Here is a 17,204-nt window from a genome sequence, read left to right as displayed (position 1 = left end):
AAATGCCATGGGGGCCATTGTGATCATACCATGCATACATACCATCATTCAATCAGTTTGTATGGAAAAACGCTCCATGTTGTATATTAGCCACAACACTGCATAAAACACATGTATGGCCTACTCAATCATCCTACACATCAAAACACCATGGGCTAATCTGGTAAGCAGGGGTCTGTCCACGTCTGAAAAACAAAACAGCACCTGTTTTGGCTTATTCTGATTCAACAGACACATAACATAGCTGTGACATGCTGCCTGGGTTACCGTGTGATAGATACTACTTTTTATTGGTCTTGGTTATTTGTCTTTGTATGGAAGGCTGGATTGTCAGTAATGCATCTCTTGTAATTCCAATATTCCTGTTTGAACTGAGAAGTGTGTGTGTGTGTGTGTGTGTGTGTGTGTGTGTGTGTGTGTGTGTGTGTGTGTGTGTGTGTGTGTGTGTGTGTGTGTGTGTGTGTGTGTGAGTGAGTGAACCACAGCCTTTCTATGATAGAACAGCAGGGGTATTGTTGCAGTGAGAGTAGTAGATTATATTATCAGCGGTGGAATGCAGAATATTTGACAGAGAGGGACTGGCTAGGCATGGACATGTCAGGGAGAAACTTTAGTACTGGCTGAAGGAGGTAGAGGGAGGCACCAGGGGGAAAAAGTGTATTTATTGGGCTTAAAGCTGATAATGTAGTTTGGGAGGAAGACAAGGGTGCTGCAGGCAGGGGGTCAAACCATCCAGAAAAAAATCTCATAAAAAGTCAAGATTGTAATCAAATGGAAATGTATTATACTCCCTCAATATGCAATAATCCAGTCATTAAACTAATTGACCTAGTATAAAAGTAGGGATGAAGATTCCAGAGACTCAGGTGCTCTCAGTCCTGTTGGGTGATGGTCATCATCTGTTGATTAGATGGATACAATTAGGGCTACAACAACCAAGATAATATTGCCTATATTCAACAAGAGTTATAATAATGTTATGATTGTGTTCAAATTGTGAAACAGAAGCACCAATGCCATTAAGCCATAATGTTACCACTAATCAATAGATGGAATACAGTAGAAACATATGGCATCAGAGCAGATGAATTTTGGTCTTCCTAGACCTCTTTGACATACTCAGTTTTTAATTGGCTCTAACAGACGCCGTATTATTATGGAATAATACAGTACATTGACTTTGATGTAAGGTTATGTATTATCTGAGTAGAGCGTGACACCTACTGGATACTTCGGATATTGCATTAGGCCTGTCTAGGTGGTGAAGGTTGAACTCAATTGTTTTTATATGGGCCTATAATTCGGGCTATTTACATAAAACGCTGATCTACCGAATTTCTGCACTATTTGAATATACATTCTGGTTGAATATTGCATTTTAAATGTATCAAAATGTGGTATTATCTTGGGTGCCATTGTCATGCTAGGCCTATACCTGAATTTGAACTCTACTTGACTTTTTCCACATTTTGTTACATTACAGACTTTTAAAATTATGAAATCGTTTTCCCCCCTCATCAATCTACACACAAGACCCCATAATGACAAATCAAAAACAGGTTTTTAGAAATTTGTCCACATTTATTTAAAAAATGAATGTGGTATAAATGTTTTGTCATACCCGTGGTATACGGTCACATATACCAAGGCTTTCACATTTACATATCACATTTACATATCACGTTTACATATCACATTTACATACAGCACCAGTCAAAAGTTTGGACACACCTACTCATTCAAGGGTTTTTCTTTATTTTTACTATTTAGTGAAGACATCAAAACTATGAAATAACACATATGGAATCATGTCGTAACCAAAAAAACTGTTAAACAAATCAAAATATATTTAAGATTTGAGACTCAAGGTAGCCACCTTTTGCCTTGATGACAGCTTTGTAGAGTCTTAGTATTCTCTCAACAAGCAGGTAGTCACCTGGAATGCATTTCAATTAACAGGTGTGCCTTTGTTAATTTGTGGAATTTCCATCTTAATGCATTTGAGCCAATCAGTTGTGTTGTGACAAGGTATTTGTATTTATTATGGTTCCCCATTAGTTCCTTCCACGGCAGCAGCTACTCTTCCTGGGGTCCAGCAACACCAAGGCAGCAGCTACTCTTCCTGGGGTCCAGCAACACCAAGGCAGCAGCTACTCTTCCTGGGGTCCAGCAACACCAAGGCAGTAGCTACTCTTCCTGGGGTCCAGCAACACCAAGGCAGCAGCTACTCTTCCTGGGGTCCACCAACACCAAGGCAGATAATACAATTTTAAAAACATTACAATACATTCACAGATTTCACAACACACTGTGTGCCCTCAGACAGTACCACATCCATGTGTGTATAGTGCGTATGTTATTGTGTGTGTGTATGCATGTCTGTGCATATGTTTGTGTTGCTTCACATTTTTTTAAATCTGTTTTTTAAATCAAATTTTACTGCTTGCATGAGTTACTTGATGTGGAATAGAGTTCTATGTAGTGATGGAGCTATGTAGTAATGTGTGCCTTCCACCGTCTGTTCTGGGCTTGGACTGTGACCTCTTGTAGGGAAGGTGTCTGAGCTGTGCTCCAGTGGTTCAAACAGAAAGCTCGGTGCATTCAACATGTCAATACCTCTCATAAATACATGCAGTGATGAAGTCAATCTCTCCTCCACTTTCAGCCAGGAGAGATTGACATGCACATTAGCTCTCTGTGTACATCAAAGTGCCAGCCGTGCTGCCCTGTTCTGAGCCAATTGCAATACGGGTGGTATACAAAAGATAGCCCTATTTGGTAAAATACCAAGTCCATATCATGGTAAGAACAGCTCAAATAAGCAAAGAGAAGTGACAGTCCATCTTTACTTTAAGACATGAAGGTCAGTCAATCACGAAAATGTCAAGAACTTTCAAAGTTTCTTCAAGTGCAGTCACAAAAACCATCAAGCTCTATGATGAAACTGGCTCTCGTGAGGACCGCCACAGGAAAGGAAGACCCAGAGTTACCTCTGCTGCAGAGAATAAGTTCATTAGAGTTAACTGCACCTCAGATTGCAGCCCAAATAAATGCTTCACCGAGTTCAAGTAACAGACACATCTCAACATCAACTGTTCAGAGGAGACTGTGTGAATCAGACCTTCATGGTCGAATTGCTGCAAAGAAACCACTAGTAAAGGACACCAATAAGAAGAAGATACTTGCTTGGGCCAAGAAACACAAGCAAAGTACACAATCCAAATTTGAAATTTTTGGTTCAAACTGCCGTGTCTTTTGAGACGCAGAGTAGGTGAACGGATGATCTCAGCATGTGTGGTTCCCACCGTGAAGCATGGAGGAGGTGGTGTGATGTTGTGGGGGTGCTTTGCTGGTGACGCTGTCTGTGATTTATTTAGAATTCAAGGCACACTTAACCAGCATGGCTACCACAGCCTTCTGCAGTGATACGCCATCCCATCTGGTTTGCACTTAGTGGGACTATAATTTGTTTTTCAACAGGACAATGACCCAACACACCTCCAGGCTGTGTAAGGGCTATTTGACCAAGAAGGAGAGTGAAGGAGTGCTGCATCAGATGACCTGGCCTCCACAATCAGCCGACCTGAACCCAATTGAGATGGTTTGGGATGAGTTGGACCGCAGTGTGATGGAAAAGCAGCCAACAAGTGCTGAGCATATGTGGGAACTCCTTCAAGACTGTTGGAAAAGCATTCCAGGTGAAACTGGTTGAGAGAATGCCAAGAGTGTGCAAAGCTGTCATCAAGGCAAAGGGTGGCTACTTTCAAGAATCTCAAATCTCAAATATATTTTTATTTGTTTAACACTTTTTTGGTTACTACATGATTGCATATGTGTTATTTCATAGTTTTGATGTCTTCACTATTATTATACAATGTAGAAAATAGTAAAAATAAAGAAAAACACTTGGATGAGTAGGTGTGTCCAAACTTTTGACTGGTACTGTAAGTATTCAGACCCTTTCCTCAGTACTTTGTTGAAGCACCTTTGGCAGTGATTACAGCATCAAGTTCTTGGGTATGACGCTACAAGCTTGGCACACATGTATTTGGGGAGTTTCTCCCATTCTTTTCTACAGATCCTCTCAAGCTCTGTCAGGTTGGATGTTGAGAATTGCTGCACAGCTGTTTTCAGATCTCTCCAGAGATGTTGATCGGGTTCAAGTCCGGGCTCTGGCTGTGCCACTCAAGGACATTCAGAGACTTGTCCCTAAGTCACTTCTGCTTTGTCTTGGCTGTGTGCTTTGGGTCGTTATCCTGTTGGAAGGGGAACCTTCACCTCAGTCTGAGGTCCTGAGTGCTCCTAAGCAGGTTTTCATCAAGGATCTCTGTACTTTTCTCCATTCATCTTTCCCTCGATCCTGACTAGTCTCACAGTCCCTGCAGCTGAAAACATCCCCACAACATGATAATTCCACTACCATGCTTCACCGTAGGGATGGTGCCAGGGTTCCTCCAGGTGTGACGCTTGGCATTCAGGCCGATCTTGGTTTCATCAGACCAGAGAATCTTGTTTCTCCATTAGGTGGCTTTTGGCAAACTCCAATTGGGCGTTCATGTGCCTTTTACTGAGTGGCTTCCGTCTTGCCATAAAGGACTGATTGGTGGAGTGAATTTCTGGGATCTTTTATTTAAGCTCATGAAACATGGGACCAACACTTTACATGTTGCGTTTATATTTTGCGGTTGTGATTGGATTTACATGAGCCAACCACAAGATGTCGCCAGCACCACAAATAACAGTTGCACTGCTTACGTGGCAGGACCTGTCATCATTAACTGTGCAGCATCTCAGTACACACAAAATGCCTGTGTGAAATACCTGGATAGCTGAGAACAAATTCCCATCCACCATGTTGATGCTACCTATCCTGTGTTTTCAGATCAGTGCAAACGAAGGAGAGGAGACAAAGACAGGAGGCCACTATTAGACTATGAAGAAGCTGCCCACCCATTGAGTGATGATCCCTCATTCCCAGATCTAAACCAGTCCCTAATTAGAAGGGAAGAATAAAAAAGAAAGAAGTTGAATTGGCTTCAAGGTCCAAATTTGAATTTGAGGGCCGTATATCAGCTATATTATACTGCGTTGTCTGTCTGTCTGTCTATGAGAACCAGTTCTGATAAGCCTGGAGTGCCGATACCATTATCACGGATGGATGAGGGAGTGGGGGATGAGAGGGGATAAGAAGGTGGGAGAGGGGGTTGATAAATGTGCTTGTTGTTTGTTTAAAAAATGTAAACATGATTGTCTTCAAGAAAACTGGATAGCCTAAATAACATTAAAGGGATAGTTCACCCATATTACAAAATTACATATTGGGTTCCTTATCTTGTAAGCAGTCTTTATGACAGTAATCCATGCTTTATCATCTATAAGTAACTTTGTTGAGTTACACAATAAATGTTGAGTTACACAATACATGTTTAGAAACTGAGGCAAACCGTGGGGCAGTAAACCCGAGTCGCTGGCGTGAAAGGCACACACCCTATGAATCGTGCCAATAAGGTTCATCCACTTTGTGGGAATTGTAACATGGTTCATATAGCGAGGATCTCTACACTGCCTCTCCGAACAGGAAAGGCACACACACCCACTATCCCACTTCTGACGCCAATGTAGCAAACTGCGGGGCAGAGAAGCAAACCTGGCTTGCCTGGCGTGAAAGGCAAACATCCTATGCATTGTGCCAATAGGGTTAACCCACTTGGTTGGAATCGTAATGTCACTCATATAGCGCGTATCGTTACAATACTTTAACACTTTAGGATGACTTGGACATGAAGCGCAAAAATACTAATATAGCTACTGTTGACTTTGTGCCACAAATGATAAAAAGTTAGCATTTGAAACAGTAGCCAGGTAAACAATATATGTCCAGGTCTATATTGAGGGCCAGGCTGTTGAAATGCCCAATTGATTATCTAAATAGTCTTGTAATCCTCTGGGTATTGATGGTCCTTTTGAAGGTGGCACACCCAGGGGAGGACCAAGACATTGAACTCAAACGTCTATTCATGGCTGTGTTAAGTACGGAAAAACGATGTGCAACGTTCAATTAAACGGAAACAGTGCTGTTCTAAATTATCAGTTGAGAAACGGGGGGGGTTGGGTTGTGGGTTGAATGTTTTGGGGAAACGCTTCGTGCAGTACAAACAGTCACGCAACATAGCAAACATTTAATTGAATTGAACGCACCCCTGGACTGGGATCTATCCTGTGTTGCCAGATTGACAGTGAGGGCAAACACCAGTGGATGCTGTTTAGGGGAAGATGGCTAATAATGACCAGAACGGAGCAAATGGTTTGGTATAAAACACATGTATTTGATACAATTCAAATTATTCAGCTCCAGCCATTATCACGAGCCTCCTGTTGCAAACACTGTTATGCATAACCTCTCGTGGGCAGATTCTGCGTGTAATTTAGCAATAATGTCCTTCTGGGTAACTGAAATTACTGTTTGTAGGAGAAGGGTGTATTCATAAATCAGATTTTGTAGCAAAACATTGTCTGTTGCGAAACGTTTTTAAAACTGAACCCGTTAATCCAAACGGAAAATGTTTTGCAACAAAAACAGGAGTTTATATTGGACAAGTTCAGATAGGTCCCTCCGGTTTTGAACTGTTTGCTTTCTCGAGTAAACTGCTACTGACCAAACGTTTTGCAACGCAATCCGATTAATTAATACACCCCTGGATCCAGAAATGGCATCAGTGAAGCTGGAAGACAGCAGTCCAACACTCAGACTGAATGTCAACATTAAAGATGAAGAAGAGGAAGAGAAGAAGGGGAAATCTGTTTATCATGGTATTTGTTTTTATTTGATGTAACCTCTTTTTAACAAGGCAAGAACAGATGGTTCGAACCAGATGGTTTATCATCATAAGTTATACATCCATAAGTGATGATGACCAAGTCTAGTACAGACCAAATCAGAATGTTTATAAACAAAGCCTTTCTGGTAGCTCGGGTTGTGAGAGTCGGAAAGCCGAACTCGAGACCCCCGCTGTACTAGCTTATCTAATGAATTTACTCAGTTGTTATAAAATCATCGACACAACTTTCTTGCTATAAAGACTATTTTTCTGGGTTGGTAGCTAGCTAAATAGTTTGCTTCGTTCATGGAGGAAATGGAACTAAATAATAAAATGTTCATTATTTAACACTCCACTAAAGGGTCTTTCTCAACCAAACAACAACTAGGCTAAACCAAACACCTGAACGTTTCTGGTGTGTGTGTGACTGAATGTTGGACATGTTCACTTAATCAGAGTCACAGTTGTGACAGTGGTACAGGCTTGGTGGGCCCATACTTTACATTCCCAGCACTGCAACCAGACCTCCTTGGACTTGGAATTGTTAAAGTTTTCCTCGATGGAGGAATCTGAATCTTCTGGTTCAATCTGCTTTGTTTTGTATTTTTTTCTTAAGCAGGACAGTTTTTAGTTGTTATTCGGTGTGGTTTGTTTTGCCTTACTTTTTTCAGAAGTTTTTTTAGGCAGAGAGCAAATATAATGTTTTCCTTCTGAGTGCTTGAATGGGTGTACATCAACTGGGTTGAAATCAGAAGGGTATTCAGGCATGTAGCTGGCCTGGAAGGCAGCTGGAGAGATGGCCTGGAAGTGGGCATAAATCAGCTGCCCTCAAGAGATACTCAGACAACTTCAGCTCCTGCTCATCAATGAAGATGGTAGCCTACAAGCTCTCTCGGCCACTTCTCCAGTAGCTTTCTCTTTTTGCAGGATCTGCACAGCATCACATGACATATGCCATACAACTTTGCAACTGATCTATTTGATTTCACCTGCTCTGTTAGATCATTTGACATTCTGTTCAAAGAGCGGAGAGGCATGCTGAAAGTAAAAGAAATCATGTACCAAAAACATCCAGTTTTAGTCAGGGTTAGTTGTAACATTTTCTCACAAGTTGTTACAAATAACCCAAACCCTTGCAGCCATTAGCAAACTTCTATTTTAGCTAAATGTTAAAACATTAGCATTGCTAACTTGCATCAAATATCTCTACACAGACTGGTTATCAACCTGATATAAGTTTGATTAATTGAACTACAAAGCACTTCATGCAATCACAAAAACAAAGTTGGTCAAAATAATTACTTTCTTACCTCAAAAATCAGATTTCTGCCAATATAATCTGCAGAGTTTATCACAGGGACTTGCTTTTTCACATGAGGGTTCAGGACTAAACTGAACATGAGCACAGTGAATCAAGCAATTCTACTTCGCTCCTGATTTGAGGAATTGCAAGTGTTACAACCATCCCGGTCTCCCCTAATATATATATTACTGTTCAAAAGTTTGGGGTCACTTAGAAATTTTACGTAAAAAGCACATCTTTTGTCCATTAAAATAACACCAAATTGATCAGAAATACAATGTAGACATTGTTAATGTTGTAAATGACTATTGTACCTGGAAATGGCAGATTATTTTTATGGAATGTCTACATAGGCATAGAGAGGCCCATTATCAGCAACCATCACTCCTGTGTTCCAATGGCACATTGTGTTAGCTAATTCAAGTGTATCATTTTAAAAGGCTAATAGATCATTAGTAAAAACCCTTTTGCAATTATGTTAGCACAGCTGAAAACTGTTGTCCTGATTAAAGAAGCAATACAACTGGCCTTCTTTAAACTAGTTGAGTATCTGGAGCATCAGCAATTCTGGGTTGGATTAGACTCAAAATGGCCAGAAACAAAGAATTTTCTAATGAAACTTGTCAGTCTGTTCTTGTTCTGAGAAATTAAGGCTATTCCATGCAAGAAATTTCCAAGAAACTGAAGATTTAGTACAATGCTGTGTACTACTCCCTTCACAGAACAGCGCAAACTGGCTCTAACCAGAATAGAAAGAGTGGGAGGCCCCGGTGCACAACTGAGCAAGAGGACAAGTACATTAGAGTATCTCGAGTATCTCATCGTCAACAGTGAAGAGGCGACTCCGGGATGCTGGCCTTCTAGGCAGAATTGCAAAGAAAAAGCCATATCTCAGACAGGCCAATAAAAAAAAAAGATTAAGATGGCAAAAGAACACAGACACTGGACAGAGGAACTCTGCCTAGAAGGTCAGCATCCTGGAGTCGCCTCTTCACTGTTGATGTTGAGACAGGTGTTCTGCGGGTACCATTTAATGAAGCTGCCAGTTGAGGACTTGTGAGCTTCAGAAGAAAGTTAATTGTTTCTGGCCATTTTGAGCCTGTAATCCAACCCAGAAATGCTGATGCTCCAGATACTCAACTAGTCTAAAGAAGGACAGTTTTATTGCTTCACTAATCAGGACAACAGTTTTCAGCTGTGCTAACATAATTGCAAAAGGGTTTTCTAATGATCAATTAGCCTTTTAAAATTATAAACTTGGATTAGCTAACACAACGTGCCATTGGAATACAGGAGTGATGGTTGCTGATAAATGGCCTCTACGCCTATGTAGATATTCCTTTTAAAAAATCAGCAGGGTCCAGCTACAATAGTCATTTACAACATTAACAATGTCTACACTGTATTTCTGATCAATTTGATGTTATTTTAATTGACAGAATGTGCTTTTCTTTCAATTCATTTAGGACATCTACTTTGTGCATGACAAGTCATTTTTCCAACAATTGTTTACAGACAGATTATTTCACTTATAATTCACTGTATCACAATTCCAGTGGGTCAGAAGTTTACATACACTAACTTGACTGTGCCTTTTAACAGCTTGGAAAATTCCAGAAAATTATGTCATGGCTTTAGAAGCTTCTGATAGGCTAATTGGCATCATTTCAGTCAATTGGAGGTGTACCTGTGGATGTATTTCAATGCCTACCTTCAAACTCTTGACATCATGGGAAAATCAAAAGCAATCAGCCAAGACCTCAGAAAAATAATTGTAGACCTCCACAAGTCTGGTTCATCCTTGGGAGCAATTTCCAAACACCTGAAGGTACCACATTCATCTGTACCAAACAATAGTACACAAGTATAAACATCCATGGGACCACGCCGCCGTCATACCGCTCAGGAAGGAGACACATTCTGAAAAGTGCAAATCAATCCCAGAACAATAGCAAAGGACCTTGTGAAGATGCTGGAGGAAACAGGTACAAAAGTATCTATATCCACAATAAAACAAGTCCTATATTGACATAACCTGAAAAGCCACTCAGCAAGAAAGAATCCACTGCTCCAAAACCGTCATAAAAAAGCCAGACTACGGTTTGCAAGTGCACATGGGGACAAAGATCGTACTATTTGGAGAATGTCCTCTGGTTTGATTAAGCAAAAATAGAACTTAGGCCATAATGACCATCATTATTTTGGAGGAAAAAGGGGGAAGCTTGCAAGTGTAGCCGATGTGAAATGGCTAGCTAGTTAGCGGTGGTGCGCGCTAGTGCCGTTTCAAAATCGGTGGCGTCACTTGCTCTGAGACCTTAAAGTAGTGGTTCCCCTTGCTCTGCAAGGGCCGCGGCTTTTGTGGAGCGATGGGTAACGATGCTTCGAGGGCGACTGTTGATGTGTGCAGAGCGTCCTTGGTCGGGGCGAGGGGACGGACGTAAAGTCTATACTGTTACACAAGCTTTTCTGCAGGAGGGACTGGTGCACTTCACAAAATCAATGGCATCATGAGAAAGGAAAAATATATGGATATATTGACGCAACAGCTCAAGACAAGTTAAAGCTTGGTCGCAAATGGGTCTTCCAAATGGACAATGACCCCAAGCATACTTCCACAGTTTTGGCAAAATGGCTTTAGGAAACAAAGTCAAGGTGTTGGAGTGGCCATCACAAAGCCCTGACCTCAATCCCAAAGGAAATTTGTGGGCAGAACTGAAAAAGCTTGTGCGAGCAAGGAGGCCTACAAACCTCATTCAGTTACACCAGCTCTGTCAGGAGGAATGGGCAAAAATTCACCCAACTTATTGTTGGAAGCTTGTGGAAGGCTACCCAAAATGTTTGACCCTAGTTAAATATTTGAAGGCAATGCTACCAAATACTAATTGAGTGTATGCAAACTTCTGACCCACTGGGAATGTGATGAAAGAAATAAAAGCTGAAATAAATCTCTCTACTATTATTCTGACATTTCACATTCTTAAAATAAAGTGGTGATCCTAACTGACATAAAACAGGTTTTTTTACTAGGATTAAATGTCAGGAATTGTGAAAAACTGAGTTTAAATGTATTTGGCTAAGGTGTATGTAAATTTCCGACTTCAAATGTGTGTGTGTGTATATATATATAAATAAATAAATAAATAAAACGACCCTGCCATCTATCCCTACACTCATTAATAACCCAGAGACACCACCAATCAACACACCTGTAACTCTTCTGACGTCAAATCTCCTTCACCCAAATACTTCTCTGCAGCTGCCACCACAACCTCTATTTTCTGTGATTTACATCCCATCCCTGCGGTACAGTTGAAAACCATTGCTACAAATGCTAAGAAGCCAATCGTATATCACTCGTTGGCCTATCCCTCTGTGCTGACACAGATCTACTACTCACACTGATCCTCTCAGGATCTCTCACCCTTGACCCAGCACACGACACCCTCTGCACTACTCTAACCCTGGTAACCTCAACCTACCTCTCTCGCACTGGACACTTCTCACCCCCAGCACCCCTACATTTAACAAATAGCGCTTCTTTCCACAATCCTACACAATCCTTTGTCTCATGCCCTTCTGCACTCTTCTCACACCTAGGAACCTCCCTCCCACATGCCCATAAGCTTGACACCTGCAACAAAGTCATGGATTTGGCAACAGAAGCTCATACGGGATAACTGAAATATCCTAACATCACTTTGTCGGGCAAAGACCTCAACATCAAAACTCACGCCACCCTGTCTGCATCGCACCAAACGACGAGCATCACAAACACCGGGAAGCTTCACCTTCATCTGGTCCACCTTCACATTTACCGCTAACCCAGTAATCACTCCTTTCAATGGCGCCATGTTCTTGAGGGAAAAACAAGTCACCGTTTGTCCCCATTCGTGTGGCGCGGAGTGCCCGCTCCCTGTGACCGACAGAAACACAAACAATTATCACAAGCCCACCTCCGGTTATCTCCACCGACTCCACAGCACCCAATTCCGTTTTCACCCACATATTGATCAGCCAAAAGGCGGGTGTTCAATTTCTCCAAAAATAACAGACGTGTCTTTATCCTGACAATCGGTGCAGGGCTCGGACTCCAAGAACCTCACCAAACCTGCCACCTATGGTAATTCGCACTCATTTTAAAAATGTATTTAACCATTATTTAACCAGGAAATGCCCATTGAGACCCAGAGTCTCTTTTTCAAGGGAGACCTGGCCAGAAAGGCAGCAACAATCAATACTTTATAGAATTCAAACATACAACAATACAATTCAACAACATGATCCAGCCTAAAAAAAAAGCCTTTACACTCCTCTATAAGAGTCTCCCGTCAAAAATGTTAATTCATTCAGTGGCACTAACATATCTAGATGAAGCATGGATTGTAGACTATTCCATGCCTCTGGTGCACAAGAGGAGAAGGCAGTCTTGACTAATACTGTAAATGTCCTGGGGACTTTCAGTAGCAACCACCAAACAGACCGGGTATGGTAACTGCTGGTGGTGAAGGAGACCAGACTACAGAGGTAAAGAGGGAGTTTACCCAAAATGTCTTTGTAGATGAACACATACAAATGTAGCTTTCTGCGCATATAAAGTGAGGTCCAACCCACCATTTAGTACAAGCGCAAGGATTCATGATAAACAGAGCCCAGTCTCTGAAAGACAGAGGAGGCTGCATACATATAGAACAAGTCACCATAATCAATTACAGAGAGAAAACAGTCCTGTACAAGCTTCTTTCTAGTCATAAGCTGGAAGTAAGTCTTAATACGAAAATAAAAACCCAATTTCAACTTAAGATCCCACACAATGTGAACTTTAAAGGACAACTTGTCATTCAACCATATACCTAGGTATTTGTCGGATGACACTTTTTCAATGGATAAACCACCAGATGTGACAATGCTGACCTTTGGCTGAGTGCGAGCTCTGGTGAAGGTCATGAATTTTGTTTTTTGTACATTCAAGACCAGTTTGAGATCATAAAGGGAGGCCTGCAGTGACTGAAACGCAGTCTGGAGCTCTTCAACAGCCTGAACCAGAGAAGGAGCACATGAATATATGACTGTATCTGCATATACTGTAGATGCAGTGGTGGGCCGTCAGGGCCAGCAAGGCCTTCTCTGCTGGCCGAAACATCATCAGAATATAATTTTGTTTTTAAATATATTTTCCCACAAATATGTATTAAATTATTACCCAGAGTAAGAGTTACACTCTTCATTTCATAGCGTTCCTCTTGGTTGCACTGCTTCCAGCCCCAGGTTGAGTATTGGAGGGCTGGTCTTAGATATTTTATCCAATCATATTCAGCCATCATGTGTTGCCAGGGGTCTAAAATCTGCCCGCAGGCCTTCAGAATCAACAGTGCGGGCGCTTGTATCTTAAAGTGAATGGAAATTAAAATGTAGTGCCAACCAATCAGCTTTAGAGTTGGCTATTGTACGCCTGCTGGCTGGCTCCAGTGTTACACAGGAGCCAGCTAGCAGGCGTAGTGCCTGCACGTCTTTTGATTGGATTACCAATATTGAGAGGCAGGTCCTATATGGGCAGGTCTCAGAACTAGGAAACTGAAATTGATCAACGAATTACTACTAAGCTGTTTTTTCAACCCACACTGGCGGAAGGAGAAGATATCGATTTGGTCGAGGATATAATTATAACGCCATTCTCAAGACAAACTTTTCAAGAAAAGTTAGACATTGTCAGGAGAGGTAGACGCCGACGCTACAAAGACAGGCTCCGAGAAGCACTGCAAACTGTACTGCTGGGAATGCCTATTATTTGCAAGTGATCGATTTGGTGTTTGGAGCCACACTGGCTTTGCAAACCTGAGTTGTCTAACCAAGGCAGCAACGAGACACCAAAGTACAGCTGGGCACTTACAAACAATGGTGCTTTTGAAAACTTTTGGGGACACCCGAGTGGATCTACAGCTCAACGAACAAGCACACAGGGCAACGAAGCTGCACAATGAAAAGGTATTGTACTCTTCCCCTGCAATTCTCTGAATAAAAATGTAAATTTCAAGGTGACGCAACGCCTGGTTATACTGCGTTTCTGTCTAAATATATAGTGTCTAGAGCCATGGCATCATAATGATGGTAATAAGAGGTGGATTAATTCGGGTGGGACTGTATAGGACTTCACTGAAGGCCCAGGCCCCAGAACGACGGCATGCTACTGTGTAGATGTAACTTTGCTGGTTACATCCCATTTCCCAAATCATTAATACAAATTGAGAACAACACAGGAGCTAAAACCCTGAGGCACACCTCTAAAGAACCCTGAGGCACACCTCTATTAATCTCAAGAAAGCTAGACTTGTGATTGTCAGTATATTCACATTTTGTTCTGTCAGAAAGATTTACTGCCCCTTCAACAATTTGTCAAGTGAATCAAATGTCTTTTGATAAAATCAACAAACAGAGCAGCACAATGTTGCTTTTTATCATTCACTTCCATAACTGGATAAGGCGTACAGCTCACTCTGTTTGCACTTGCCAGCAGCCTTCTTTGACCTACCATCTCCCTTTTTTCCAACATCTTCAACAGATTCACCCTCTACCACCCTCACTCTCTTCAACCTCAACCTCTCTTTCCCAACGTTCCTCCTCTGTATTCGTTCCTCCTTGTGATAATATTGCATTTCTCCTAACAAACATTGCATTCTTGCCCTCTGAAGGGCCACCATTTCCTCCTCCCTTGAACAACGTCACTACGACCGGAACTCGGTCACCAAGGCCAGCTAGCTTTATTTGTGTTGGATGCATTGGTGGACTGGGACAAAAATTCAGCCCTGGCATTTTGGTCACATCAGCCCACATCACTGTGCACCCAGACAGTAACATTCAAACCTGTCCAGCATTGCATTTGATTTATGAACTGTGCTATCTGGAGTGCTCAAGGAGTAGTTTAAAGAAATGAAGTAGACAAACTGCCCGTGATTTGAAGTTCTATGAAATGAGTCTGTGTAGTTGCTAACCCTGGTGATAGTGAGTGGCAGGTCATTTTCTTTGACTGTCATCCACTTTTAGATCCGTTTTACTCCCCCTTTGTATTGTAGAGTCTATCTATAAGTCATGTGCACAGAGTGTACAAAACATTAGGAACACCTTCCTAATATTGAGTTGCACACCCTTTTGCCCTCAGAACAGCCTCAATTCTTTGGGGCATGGACCCTACAAGGTGTCGAAAGAGTTCAACAGGGATGCTGGCCCATGTTTACTCCAATGCTTCCCACAGTTGTGTCGAGTTGGTTGGTGGACCATTCCTGATACACACAGGAAACTGTTGAGTGTGGAAAAACCCAGCAACGTTGCAGTTAATGACACACTCAAACCGGTGCGCCTGGCACCTACTACCCTACCCTGTTCAAAAGCACTTAAATATTATGCCTTGCCCACTCACCCGCTGAATGACACACATACAAAATCTGTCTCAACTGTCTCGAGGTTTAAAAATCCTTCTTTAACCTGTCTCCTCCCCTTCATCTACACTGACTTGAAGTGGATTTAACAGGTGACATCAATAAGGAATCTTAGCTTTCACATGGATTCACCTGGTCAGGTCTGTCATCGAAAGAGCAGGTGTGCCTAATGTTTTGTACACTGTGTATATCACACCAACTGACTTGTTCTTTGGATGTTGTTCACACAGGAGACTGTGTTGAGACATTCTCTACATCCAGAGAGCAACAACAGAAAGATCACAGAGCAACGAGGTCTCACAACTGCCCACATTGCGAGGAGATGTTCCCATTTCTATCAAAGCAAAGAAAAATACACCTAAAAATACACATGGGAGAGAATCCGTAATACTGCACTGACTGTGGGAAGTGCTTCACAAAATCACAAGCTCCATCAGTTCATCAGAGAGTGCACACTGGAGAAAAGCCTTTCTCCTGTTCTGACTGTGGGGAGAGTTTCTCTCAACTGGGCAGCTTATAAAACCACCAAGGTATACACACAGGTGAGAAGCCCTACTCCTGCTCTGACTGTGGGATGAGTTTCTCCCGATTGGATACCTTAAAATATCACCAATGGGCAGTTTCCCATTGAAGAAAATTGTTATGGTTCCTGTCTGCTTAAGTGGGCACTCTCTCTCGCGTGACCATCTTTGAGCATGCGTTCCTGTGCGAGATCACAGCTCATGCGAAAGAGGGCACGCCTACTTGGGGGGAAAAAAACATGAATTTAATTTATCCACCATCTTTGATAAACAGGGCATTCGGGAAGTATTCAGAACCCTGGACTTATTCCACTTTGTTACATCACAGCCTTATTCTAAAATGGAGTGATGTAAAAAAATAATCATCATCGATCAACACACAATACCCCATAATGACGAAGAAAAAACAGGTTTAGACATTTGTGAAAATGTATTTCAAAAACCCTATTGGGGAGTTTCTCACACTCTTCTCTGCAGATCCTCTCAAGCTCTGTCAGGTTGGATGGGGAGCGCCGCTGCACAGCTATTTTCAGATCTTTCCGGAGACGTTCGATCGGGTTCAAGTCCAGGCTTTCAGAGACTTCTCCCGAAGCCACTCCTGCGTTGTCTTGACTGTGTGCTTAGGGTCGTTGTCTTGTTGGAAGGTGAACCTTTGCCCCGAGCGGGCTGTCATGTGCCTTTTACTGAGGAGTGGCTTCCGTTTGGCCACTCTACCATAAAGGCCTGATTGGTGGAGCACTGCCGAGATGGTTGTCCTTCTGGAAGTTTGTCCCATCGCCACAGGAGCTCTAGAGCTCTGTCAGTGACCATTGGGTTCTTGGTCACCTCCCTGACCTAGGCACTTCTGCCCCGATTGCTCAGTTTGGCCGGGAGGCCAGTTCTAGGAAGAGTATCGGTGGCTCCAAACACCTTCCATTTAAGAATGCTGGAGGCCACTATGTTCTTAGGGACCTTTATTGCTGAACAAATGTTTTGGTACCCTTCCCCAGAACTGTGGCTCGACACAATCCTGTCTCGGAGCTCTACAGACAATTCCTTGACTTCATGGCTTGGTTTTTGCTCTGACATACACTGTCAACTGTGGGACCCTTATATAGACAGGCACTGTACGTGTCTTTCCAAATCATGTCCA

The 17,204-nt window shown here is 42.2% G+C and overlaps 1 long non-coding RNA gene across 1 annotated transcript; it reads right to left on the bottom strand.

Annotated features, from left to right (window-relative positions):
* Nucleotides 1-2,133: 2,133 nt before the first annotated feature.
* On the bottom strand, nt 2,134-16,706 carry LOC135555762 (uncharacterized). Its single transcript, XR_010457897.1, has 2 exons — nt 16,536-16,706; nt 2,134-2,233 (listed from the first exon to the last, which is right to left on the bottom strand). It is a non-coding gene; the product is annotated as an uncharacterized LOC135555762 (long non-coding RNA).
* Between the last annotated feature and the right edge of the window lie 498 nt (nt 16,707-17,204).

This window comes from Oncorhynchus masou, chromosome 15 (genome assembly GCF_036934945.1).
Source record: "Oncorhynchus masou masou isolate Uvic2021 chromosome 15, UVic_Omas_1.1, whole genome shotgun sequence".
NCBI classification, from domain to species: Eukaryota; Metazoa; Chordata; class Actinopteri; order Salmoniformes; family Salmonidae; genus Oncorhynchus; species Oncorhynchus masou.
This window is presented reverse-complemented; position numbering and strand designations above follow the sequence as displayed.